The sequence below is a fragment of the Brassica napus genome, chromosome A10 (genome assembly GCF_020379485.1).
Source record: "Brassica napus cultivar Da-Ae chromosome A10, Da-Ae, whole genome shotgun sequence".
NCBI lineage: Eukaryota > Viridiplantae > Streptophyta > Magnoliopsida > Brassicales > Brassicaceae > Brassica > Brassica napus.
Window position 1 is genome coordinate 8,182,689 of NC_063443.1, and position 13,398 is coordinate 8,196,086.

General features: G+C 33.3%; 1 long non-coding RNA gene across 1 annotated transcript; it reads left to right on the forward strand.

The window, feature by feature from the left end:
- The first annotated feature begins 220 nt into the window (after window positions 1–220).
- On the forward strand, window positions 221–8,342 carry LOC125579135. The gene is made up of 5 exons (XR_007317125.1): window positions 221–326; window positions 435–560; window positions 638–765; window positions 851–1,050; window positions 1,287–8,342. It is a non-coding gene; the product is annotated as an uncharacterized LOC125579135 (long non-coding RNA).
- Window positions 8,343–13,398: the final 5,056 nt, after the last annotated feature.

The following is a 13,398-nucleotide window of genomic DNA, read 5'->3' on the forward strand; positions in this document are numbered from 1 at the left end:
ATCCGAAATCATCTGACTAACACTTGGCGGCTAGATTAGGGTTTTCACCTTTGCTTCATCTTGCCGGTATCTGTACTTTTCCGGTAACTCATCGAGTTGCCGGCTTCTCTTCTGTCGCATTCTCTTTACTTCTCTTGTAACCGACTGAACGTCTTTTCCGACCATAATAAAACGTCTTTGTTAAACCCACATCTCTTTATCACCGTTTTCCGATCAAACATGTGTGTGTGTTTCAGTGTCTGTGGAGAAGGTTTTGACGATTGTTTAGCAACAACAAGCTGTGTTCCGTATTCGTCCGGTTAACCGTTGCTCACAAACAATTGCTGGTATGTCTCATCATACTTCTTGTTCTGTTTTTTTTTTTCTTCTTTTAGTCTCATTAATTGTTATCAGTTAAGAGATATAACTGTGTGTTAATTTGTTTTAACTTATAGGTCACGCGGAAGCTGTTCTATGTGTTTCGTTTAGTCCTGACGGTAAGCAGTTAGCAAGTGTCTCAGGTGATACTACTGTCAGGCTTTGGGATCTCAACACTGAAACTCCTTTGTTTACTTGCAAAGGTTCGAAAACTTCCTCACCATCTTCCTTTAGATGCGTCATAATAGTGCATCCTAACCTCCTCCTCTAATCATTTCAGGACACAAGAATTGGGTTCTCTCAATTGCTTGGTCTCCGGATGGTAAGCATCTCGTGAGTGGTAGTAAGTCAGGTGAACTCTGTTGTTGGAATCCAAAGAAAGGAGAGCTAGACGGAAATCCACTCACAGTAATGTCTTCTTTAGTTATTAATGTGCATACGTTGTTTTGGTTTGTTACTAATTATTAACATTTGATCTTTACGTTGTTTTTAGGGTCGCAAGAAATGGATCACTGGTATCTCGTGGGAACCAGTCCACCTTAGTTCTCCATGCCGTCGATTTGTAACTTCTAGCAAAGATGGGGATGCAAGGATTTGGGATGTTACACTGAAGAAATCTTTGATTTGTCTCAGTGGACATACACTTGCTGTGACTTGTGTCAAGTGGGGCGGAGACGGAATTATCTATACAGGGTATGTTTCTAATATGTGATGTAATGTAATGTACAGGGGAAGCTCATTCGTGAGTTGAAGGTAAACTTTTAGATCTATTTGGAATTAGTTCTCATCATTGTTATTCTGCCGTCTGCATAGGTGTCAGATGCATTCCTTTAATGCCTACTATCGCTAGAGACCTTATGCACATTACCAATGTGATTACAGTACTATATTGTGTTTATTTCATGTTCTGCTTCTTCTGTTTACTTTAGGGGCATGGGCATTGGGTTAACTCTCTTGCATTGAGCAGAGTATGTTCTTAGAACAGGAGCTTTTGACCACACTGGAAGACAATATCCTCCAAATGAAGAAATGAAAAAGGTAAACCTTCTCACTCCACTCCACTCTACTCTTGAGATCAATCTCTTCCTTATACCCTGATTCTGATCTCTCTCTCTCTCTCTCTCTCTTGGTAAAAGGCGCTTGAAAGATACAACCAAGCAAAAGGGGATTCCCCTGAAATATTAGTCTCAGGTTCTGATGACTTCACCATGTTCCTTTGGGAACCATCTGTTAGCAAACAATCTAAAAAGCGCTTGACTTCTAAGTCCTTACTTTACAGTTTCACTCTTTACTTCAAGTCCTTTTAGGGGTGAACCCAAGAATTTCTCCAAAAACAATCATATCCTCCTATATAATAATTAAGAAGTCAATTAAGTTAATTTTACTTACTTGTTAAATCGTTGGTCGATAATTTTTTAATTTTATTTATTTTAATTAGATTTAGAATAAAAAATAAGTCTTAAAGCAATTAATATCACTTACAAAATATTCTAAATAATATTACAAATAATGAATTATAGTAACCAAATGTCAAAATTATAGAAAGTAATAATGTTAGATCAATTATTTTTATATATTTATAAATTATATAAATAATAAATATAAACCATTTATATAAATCGATATAAATAACTAAATTATTTATAAGATAAATCATTTATTGCATTTTATAAATTATTTGCAAGTTAAATCATTAGTTTTAAAATATTATAAAATTAGGCTTATATATCTATTTATAATTTTATAATAATTACAAGGATTTATAAATCATGTGAAATTATATCACATATCAATCAATAATATTAAAAGAGAAGTCACTTAAATGACTATTCTTTACGTATTGTTCATAAGTGAAATTTCAAATTAGTTCTCTTGAATAGATTGGTTGATAGTATTTTATAATATAATTAAATGAAAAATAGAACTAATCATAGATAAACAAATATTAGAAATTTCAAATAAAACTTAAATATATATAATTATAGATAAAATGATTTTGTAGATTATATTATAGAAACTTAGAATACACAAAAAAATTATAGAATAAAACATAACTATATTTACATCAATAAATACTACAATAAAATAATATATTCAGCTAACTAAATGACTTAATCCTCATAACATTTTTTTTATATTGACCCACTATAAATATATTATAACAGTTATATGAACTCGATGCACAACAATTAAATATACAAATTGACAGACCTCGAGAAATAAAAATAGAATTTTCAATAGTTGAGTTTCTATTTTATAAAGAAAAAGAACACAAAAATGTTTATTTTCTCAAAGAAGAATCATGAGTTGAATTAGAGCTATTTATTTTGTATTGCTAACTAGAAAGACTATCCAACAACTTTGAATTAGAGAATTTCTAAATATAGTTTCTACAAAGGAAAAAATTAAAAAATCGACCGGATATATATAAGTAGTAAAACTAAAAAAATCGGAGAAAAATGAAAACATTGCAATAGAAAAATGTTATGATTTAGTTAGAAAAAAGTCAAAGTAATGTGATAATTACATATCGGCATAAATGTGTGATCACTGCAATGTACAACAAAGAATATATGTATATATAAGTCACTTAATATATAAGCTTTAAAGATTTGACGGATTACATTCATTGAAACATGTAAAAGCTTTGCAATTATGAAATGTTATGTATCTAAGTCAAATACACCATAACATAGTAAATTCAGAATGTGGTGACTAAAAAGGAGTCCTAAGATAGACTTTTTTGGCTAACTGATTATATGGTTTGTATTGTAGAAAAGAACTTATTGAAATTTTATGACTAATAATTACTTTACATCAAAATTAAATGAACTGGTAGATAAGATAATGTAATGATTATAAAGCTATTTAATATATATTTTCAGTTCAGTTTGTTAATCATTTGATAAAACTATGTAAAAGACATATTTTAGCGATTTAGATTAAAGTTATTGAAATATCACAAAAGATCTAAAATATATTGAGATTATTGATTTTTAAACAATTTAGAATTAAGATAAAAGTTAAATAGTTCTAATTATTATTCAAAATTTATTGTATTGTATAACTAATATATCTTTTGTTTTAAAATATTTGCATCTGCGAAATCTTAAACAACAACCTATTATCTTTATTGTTGAGTGATCATATATCTCTCAATTCAGTGTGATGAAAAGATAGAAAAATAAAACTCACAAAAGCAATAAATGGTTCTTCCCTTTTTTGTTGGTATAAAAAGATGGTCTTAAAAAGGCAACTACTTTAAAATATTAATAAACATTCACAAAAGCAATTGGCACATCCTTTTTTTGTCGGTACTAAAGTGGTCTTAAAAAGGAAACTAAAATAACAATGGTAATTTTAATAAGAAATGAGTGGTTCGTGCTTGTTACAGGAAAAAAGAAAAGAAAAGAATGGTGCGTGCTTTATTTCATCCTCTAATATTATTTAATAAATCATCACGTTAAATTAATTTAAAAATAATATTTAAGGAACTGAAATTATTGCGTCTAATGTCTTTATTAATATTTATTTTATTTCTATATAATAAAAATATACACAAAATGCTTGCAAACATAACCTAAAATTTAAATTTTGAATGCAAATATATAACTCAAATTAAATCATATGTTGTCAAAGAAAAAAATAATAAATCATATGCAAAAGTACCTAGTCGATAGTAAAATTACAACTATACTTTATGACTAAACAAAAGAAAAACAGTATACCCTAACTATAACCATGGGAAGTTTTCTCAAGATAAGAACATCTTCTAAGAGAATATTTCTCAAAACATACTCATGTATATAATTTTAAAATTAATTTATAAAACAAATTTCAAAAAAATTGATGGAAAATAAATTAAAATCAAGTAAATATAAATAATTCTAAATCATGTGAATTTAAACTTAATAAAATTGATATAGATGATATAAATCCTAAATCATGATTGTCTATTGGTTAGGTTTTGGTAACATATGTTCAAGTAAAGATGGTACTTTTTAGGGTTAGATTTTTATTTATCGTAATTAAAATTTGACATATAAATGTTTTATTTTGTATATATTAAACATTTATTACTTGATTTTATGTTGAGTAAAATATTTATTTATCTAGTTAAACTATTTGTTTTTAGGGTTCAGGGATATAAATTTTTTTTATAAAAAATCTCTCAAGAAGTTATGCACTAGCATACCTACTTATTAATAAGTTTTCTGAAACGAAAAGAAAATTTAGAGTTGGGAGACTTTTTGAAAAGTTTGCTAAAACTGTAATGCACTAGTATGTAAACTACCTTAATGGGAAAGATATTATTTTCACCATTATATTTGTGTTTTGTGTGTTAAATTCAAATAAAATTATAGTTTTAACTTAATTTAATCATTTTCTTATTATTTAAAATTAAATTTGTATTTTTCATAGTTTATCTTTGTCTCTAAGAAGTAAGTTATATATCTTTAAATTTTTTTATATTTTTGTGTGTGTGAAAATAAAAATATATAAAACCATATTCATTGTGATTATATAAATTTTATTATTATTTCATTTTAAAATTTTATACTTTCAAAATAAATATTTTTCTAGAATCAAAGAAAACTATAAATTAAAATTACTGTATTTGTTTCTTTTTATTTAAACTTAAAAATTCTATTTTCGAAATTCTTCTCCGTTTAAAACCATTTTAAATATGTTTAGATATGAAAGTTTTTTCAGATCTGAAGATTTCATTAGCAGACTTCTCGAATAGGCTTCTCTAGTAGATTTTACCGTAAAATCCATTAAACTAATATTTAAACAAGAAAGTAAATTTAAGCATTTGAATCGAGCCTTATTTATATCCTTTGGGGATGGCTCTAAATTCTTAAGTATGAATGGAGATTCATATCCAACATATATTCCCAACTCATTAGAAAACTCATCTTAAAGCTATATGGTGGAGCAACAAAAATTGCGTATTGCACATTTGAAATTCTTCGATGGGAATGTTTGGTTTCTGGCCCAAAACCAGTGATGGGAGAACTATTTATAACTTATTGGCTTAACGCGAATTATGTTATTCAAATGTTCAATACTTGTTTCAGTGAACATGTCATATACTTAAGACATGAATTCACCAATATTATAAAGATGCATAGTGGGTGATCAATCCACCAACATCTCTTCTATTTATGTCAATAATTTCATTTAGATGGTGAAAACCGTATTACCATTTTATCTTTTAAGCAATGAACATATGTCAAATTATTCAAAAGAGTCTTTTGGCTCTTCAATGATTATTCACATAAATCTCTAAATGTCTATCTGCATCATTACTGAACCAAAATGGTCTACTGGTTATACCAAGTATTTTGTAAACTTATTGTTTACTATATATTTATCTCTTTTGCACTAATTTTTGTCTAGTACAATCTATAAGATGATGTAGGTATTTTCTTTAAATACTTTTACTGTTTTGTGAAATACTTTTCACTTGAAATAAATTTAAAATTTCATTTACTTAGTGTCTCAACCTTTCATAGAAATAAGAAACTCAAGCGAATGAGAATAACAAAGGTGAAAGTTTAAATGACCGAAACCAAACCAAAAGATAGGCTTGCAAAATAAAAATATAGAGTTTTGAAAGATGCCAAATGTCCAATCAATAAAATAGATAATCAAATATATCGTTACCAACATAAACCATTTTAAGGAAGGCATAGCTTTATCATGATGGAGCATGAGTTTACATTTTGGTGTCACCCTTAGTAGCACCCGACCCACCCGTTTCACCAATACGAACACTATGATTCCCATTGGCTTCTTCCTTGGAGAGACCAAGTTTTGAAGAACCACAAGTCAAGGAAGGAACTGTATTGCCAGCCTTCTTCTTATCGACATGGGTATTTGCTTCGACCCTCAACACCCTTGATTCTCCTACCAAGTCAAGCTAGTTATCAACCTTTGAGTCTTGGTCACAACCACTACCTGTCCGGCTGTCCCGATAACAATTCCTTTTCCACCTTTTCAGACTCAACCTCTCCATCCTCCTGATCAGAAACAATATTATCGGAGCCAATGGACATTTCGGAATCGACCTCAACGGTATGATCCTGCAAAGCTACATCCGAAGTCACTTTGGAAACGGTGCTTACTTCCAAAGGGGGCTCAACAATGTATATCAAAATTTAATACCCTTTGCTAATCGAAATCCACAATGTATATGGAAACCTAAATATTGCAATATAAATTTTGTTATGATCTCTGCACATAGGATAAAACTTGAACCGTGTTGTAAACGTTGACCTAGTTGCCCATATAGCTACCTCATCTCTACCCCAAAATTTGGAGAACTTGGTGACCAAGTTTCACGATAAGGAGCAGTGAGTATCTTTTGTTTTGATTGGTGAGCGACTTTTGGTTAGATTTTCATTGAACCCTTTGAAATTTTGTTTATAGAGCGCTAAGAATTGTGAATTAAAAAAAATCAGTAAAGAAAAGATATTCGAGAATGAGATTGGTTAGTTATAAAATAACAACCAACAGATGTGGAGTCAATAACATCCAAAATGATAAAAACTAAGAATCCACAAGTCTCTGATAAAGGTTTTGCAAAAGAAAAATCAAACTTAGGACTGGAGACAATAAGCTTGTAGATCCATCTTCATAATACTGTCATTGGGTTTCAATGTAAGAAAGCAATTAGTCAAAAATTATCAAGACAGACGAATAAAATCAAATAAACACAATATACATAGCAACCAAATCAATGGCTTGGACCACAGATACATAATTATAAACAAATGTCAACCCAACCAACAACACATAACACCTCTTCTTCAGACCAAAACACTTTTAAGCAGTTAGTCATATAGATCATCAAAGTAGTTAAACTAACACTACGTAAATAAACTTATATTACAGTTATTATCATATATGAAACCTAGATGACATTGTTACCACAATCTGAAATGTAAATAACTCCAGTATCAATTCTAAACTACAACAAACTATTCAATACTAAAGCAAGAGAGTGTTTATTCTGCAAAGATTGTCACTAAACAAATTATCGTCCACTGAAAAGAGAAATAAGCAAGAGAAATACTGTTGAGTTTCGTGGCACATCTTTTCTTAGGTGGATATCACGTAGTTGCAATGTGGCCACTCTGCATTAAATCCATTTTTGAATCTTTCCTGAACTTCTTGGTCCCAAAATAACCTAAAAATGCACTTCTTATCAAGCTCCATTGTCGGAATATCTTCCAGAAGAAGTTCATTTTTAGGACACTTTGGGACCAACAAGTTCAGGAAAGATTTAAAAAGCGATTTAAGGCAGCATGGCCACATTGCAACTACGTGATAGCCACTTGAGAAAATATGTGCCACGAAACTCAACGGTATTTCTCTTCTTATATTTCTTTTCAGTGTACGATAATTTGTTCGATGACAATCTTTTCAGCATAAACACTCTCTTGCTTTACTATTGAATAGTTTGATGTAGTTTAGAATTGATACTGGAGTTATTCACATTTCAGATTTTAGTAACAATGTCATCTAGGTTTCATATATGATAATAGTAATATAAGTATATGTACGCATTGTTAGTTTGACTACTTTGATGATCTATATATACTTTGATGATCTATATGACTGACTACTAAAAAAGTGTTTTGGTCTAAAGAAGAGGTGTTCTGTGTTGTTGGTTGGGTTGACATGGGTTTATATATTTGTGGTCCAAGCTATTGTTATGGTCCCTATGTGTGTTGTGTTTATTTGATTTTACTCGTTTGTCTTGATAATTTTTGACTAATTGCTTTCTTACCAGGAAACCCAATGACAGTATTATGAAGATGGATCTGCAAGCTTATTGTCTCCAGTCCTTAGTTTGATTTTTCTTTTGCAAAACCTTCATTGGAGACTTGTGGATTCTTATGGTGTTATCATTTTGGATGTTATTGACTCCACATCTGTTGGTTGTTATTCAATAATTAACAAATCTCATTCTCAAATATATTTTTTTTACTGATTTGTTCTTGATTCACAACTCTTAGCGCTTTATAAACAAAATTTCAAAGGTCAACGAAAATATAACCAAAAGTCACTCACCAATCAAAAAAGATACTCACTGCTCCACATCAATGAGTCTTGGAGGGACTGATTGTTGGCCAAAGAAACACAATTGCATAATATCCGAAGTAAGGATTGGTTGAGTGGATCGCAGGTTATATAACTCAAATTATTCTATGAGCAACTTTCTCTCTCAAATAAGATGTTAAATTACATTAATTAGGGATTGAATCCACATGGAGCGAGAACACATAATAAACTCAATGATATTAAGACTAAACTAAGCAAAAAGTTATAAGACAGTAAATAAGAGCAAACAGTTGATTGATTTGTTGTGAGAATATATGAGAAAATAGCTAAACTTAGGGTTTCAAGAAATCATGATTATATTAAATAGATGCTAAGGGTATTGATGTTAGGAGTTTTCAAGGCTCTTAAGACAAATGTTGTAGTATAAATGATTGTCGAACCAGTTCTGAGGGATATCAAAGCACTGAGAATGCAAGTACTCACTTAATCTAAGTGCAACCAATGATTTAGATGAGTTTTAAACTACTACTAATACTAGAAAGCAATAAGAGAATGATACTTTCTTGACTAAGAGAAAAGAGAACTCATGGGCATAGGGATTAGACCTTGGGTGATCAAGTATCAAACTAAGGATGGCAAATGATCAATCAAACTATCAACCTTAAGCCTAGACACAATTCTAAGCAAGCTCTATGTCTAGATGAATGCTCATTTGCTAACATATCTCAAACATCAAATGTCTTTGGTTGAATAATATGAAAGCAATCATTACTAACAAGTCTATTAGCTATCTTTGCACCTTTAACAACAAATGTCTTTGGCAAAGTATACTAAAAGCCTAGGAGAGTTGTCTCAGGCATTTCATCAAACACCTTTTGGGTGGGAAATGCCTATTGATCAACTTTTGAGTGGCCAACTCAGAAGATGCATTATGAATACTCTACTAGCAAGGAACAAGAATAATCTACACTAAAACATCCTAGAACTAACCTAATCACCCTTGATCTCCCTAACCCATGAATTCAAAAGGTGATTACTCACTAATCTCCATGATTCCTCTTAAATCCATATTGGATTTTAGATTAACCATGTAGAAAAATAGATAAGAAATCAACAAGAACACAAGATGAAAGCAATGAAATCTGAATCAAAAGAGGTTTTTTACTAGTTCTTCTCTCGAAAAGAGATTATCTTGCCTCCAATGGCTTACAAAAGTACTTAACTTAGGTTTAGGAAGTGTAAAACATCAAAACAAATGACCAAAAGGCCCCTGAAATAACATAAAAATCGTCCAAGCAAAACACGCGGAGCGACCTAGCATAGTCGCTCCAGGAAGTCGCTCCCGACGCGTTTTTTTTGCGTCTCGACGCGTCAAAACGCGAGTGACTTGAGGTAGTCGCTCTGGCTGGTCGCTCTGGCTGGGAGTGACTTGAGGTAGTCGCTCTGGACTGGTCGCTCTGGCTGGGAGCGACCTCGGTAGGTCGCTCTGAGAGGTCACTCTGCGATGCTCGACCAGGATGGATATGCCTCTAGTAAATTGATCATAACTCCTTCATTACATCTCCAAATGACTTGAAACCACTTCCATTAGAAAGCTAACTCAATTTTCTGTGTCTCCACAAAATCTTAGCAACAGAAGATTTCTCTAAAGGCTCCATCCATGCTCATCTTTAACCCCCTTTTGGATCACTATGCTCCCAAACATCTCAAATCACTCCATGGCACACTCCAGCACCTAAAAAGGACAATGAATGCAAAATGCAACCTAGACATGGCTAAATCCTAATCTATATGATGAAAATGCTCATGGATGAATGAATAAAACAATGTAAATATGCAAGATATCAACTCCCCCAAACTTGTTCTTTTACTTGTCCACAAGTGAACTTTCTAGAACTCATAGGGAGAGAGGTTGAAGTGGGAGCACATAGCCAAAAGAAACACAACTAGCACACTCTCTTATTACACTCTAGCTTCTCTAGGCCTATCTTAACTCTTTTTGTTCTTACACTCATCATCAAACATCCACACATTCAAATCAACCAACTCTCACATTCATTAAGCACAAAACATCAGGTGAATTCTTGCAAATGGTCAGTTGGTCCAAGTCATTTAGTTGGGTAAAGGAAGGCTTTTATTCAAGTGATTCAAGAGGTTCAAAACATATGATCTTTAAGGTGGTTTACTCTCGAAACAAGTAGCCTTGACATTGCACATAATATATCTAAGAAAGGGATCAACTCATGCATACAATGCTCAATCTCCATTGTTCTACCCTTTTCCCAAACATACAATTACACAATCATTCCCAAATGTCAAACCCAACTCACATCTCTCACCAAAAGATCCTAAGGGCATCCCCATTGAGAGTTCAATGGGGGAGTTCACACGGTTTTCGAAAAAAAAAAAATATTAAAATAAGTAAAAGAGGTGAACCTGTCTCTTGCAAGTTCACTGCACTGAACCCGGATCAACACTGTAGCGCAGGTCCCACAGTGCGTGGCGGCTCGCGATTGGTCCGATTAATTTTTTTTTTTTTTTAAACAAAATTCAAACAGAAAAAAAAAAAATAAAAAAATGCTTTGTGAACCCCTCCCATGGGGTTCACTGATGTACATGGCCTAAGAACTTTAACTCCTTCTCTTTGAAATCTACAAGGGATTTTTTCAGAACCTCAAAATATTTCTTAGCTCCTAACAACTTTGCTAGCCCCTTTTTCTTTTTTTTTTCTTTTTCTTTTCTCTTTTTTTTCATTTTTTTTTTTTTTTAGGTTGGGGGCCAAGACTTTCAAAACTTGAGCTAGAGGCTTCTCTACTTATCCCAATAAAACAATTCACTTAAGCACAAAGAGTCATTTCTTTTCCTTTTTCATTACTCCCAAATCATAATCACAACACTCACCCCCCACCTATAGCTAGACAATAGAGTGCCCAATCTAGCAAGAATGAAGATCAAGCATTGTCGTTCCCGATACTCTCAATATTATGCACATGTAAGACTTTCCGAAGAAGGCCTCACTCATCAAACAATGAAAGCTTAAAAGGAGGGAAGGGTTTTAGGAGTGGTCTACCACTAGAGTTTGTCAAAATAAGATTGGCATAAAACATGTGACAACTCAAGTGTGTATAGCCATGACTCAGTACACAAGGGACCATGAGCAAGAAGCATTAAGTTCGTTCAGTTCAAATAAGGTTGTAGTTGGCTTCAAAGACTGAGTTTCAGCAATCAACAAGTTTCAGGAAGAGTTTTCAAGGCTCGAAACATACAAGTCTTTTTGAGAGGTGCAAAAACTACTCAGGTGCAACGTAGTGTTCTTTACAAGGCATTTAAAATCATTGCTCCCAATGCAAGTGAATGCAACCTATATGCTCTAGACTCTCCTAGAAATGCAAATGATGCAAACTAAATGATTGTTTTTTTTTTTTATGCAAATAGGTATGCAATGCATGACTCAATGAAACAACATCAAAGCAAACATGATCAAATACTTGGTACCTCCCCCAAACTTGAGTTACACAGTCTCTGTGTTGTCAAGTAGAGAGAGATACCGAAAAAAAAAAACTAATATGCAAAAATGAAATGGTATATACAAGGGAGTGTGGTGGTTTACCTTCTATGGGGAATGAGTAGAGGGAAATGCTCCCTCCTCGTCGTCCTCAGGTGGTAACTCTTCAAGATGCTCATCAGCAGGAGTGGCGATCTCTTCAATGTAGAAGGCTTGCCCGAACACAGTTGGTTTCCTCATTTTCTCCTTGATGTCAAAGTGGAGGATGTTCTCTTTACCCAAATGGAGATCAATCGTGCCTTCCTTCACATTAACAATAGCTCCTGCTGTAGCTAAGAATGGTCTTCCTAGAATTAATGGGTCTTGAGCCTCCTCACCCATCTCAAGCACCACAAAATATGTAGGTATCTCATACCTTCCAATCTTCACAAGGAGGTCCTCTAAGATGCCCATAGGATACTTCACTGAACGATCAGCTAACACCAGAGAGAGTCTACACTTCTTGTACTGAGTGAATCCAAGCTTCTTTGCAACAGACAAAGGCATCAAGCTGACACTAGCTCCCAAATCGCAGAGACATTTCTCAAATACCATAGGTCCAAGAGCACAAGGTAGTGTGAAGCTTCCTGGATCCTCTAACTTCTCTGGAACATCAAGCCTCTGGATGATGGCACTGCACTCATGGGTAAGAATCATCATGCCTTCCATCTCCTTCTTCTTTGCAGCTACAGCATCTTTCAAGAACTTGTTGTATTGAGGAATCAACATAAAAGCATCGATGATGGGCATTGCAACCTGAGCTTCACTCATTTGCTTCTCAAACAGAGCCTTGTACTTCTCTAGCAGCTGCTTCTTGAATCTACCAGGGAATGGAAGTTTGGGTTCATAGGAAGGAGGAACAAAAGAACTTTCACTTGCTGGAGTAACAACTTCACCATCCTTTAATGTCTTCTTCTCTTCCCCAACCTTTCCTTTACCTTTGGCTTCCACTATCTTCTCCAAGATCTCGTCATTGATCTTCTCATCAACAATCACCACTTCATCATATATGTTGATGGCAACCCCCTCACTTAGTTTCTCAGCATCCTTGGTGAGGGTTCTAGGAGGTAACTGCTTACCACTCCTAAGGGTGATAGCTTTGGCCTCCTTGGGATTTTGGTGAGATTTTCCACGTAGAGATCCTTGCTGGCGATTCTGGTGAGTGTTCATGGAAGCAAACTGATTCTCTAAATTCCTGACTGTAGAAGCAAGGTGTGAGAATTTGTTGTTGAGCTCATTGTAGCTCCCATCAATCTTGGTATGAAGGTTCTTCAACTCATAACCAACATGCTTCTCACTTCTAGTCTGAGACTCCAAGATTTGTTTCAGTAAGGTATCAGTGCTGCTCTCTTGAGGAGCAGAGGAACCAGACGAGGGGTTTTGCTGAGGCTGATAGCTGCCTTGCTGGTTGTTTCTAGGCGGAT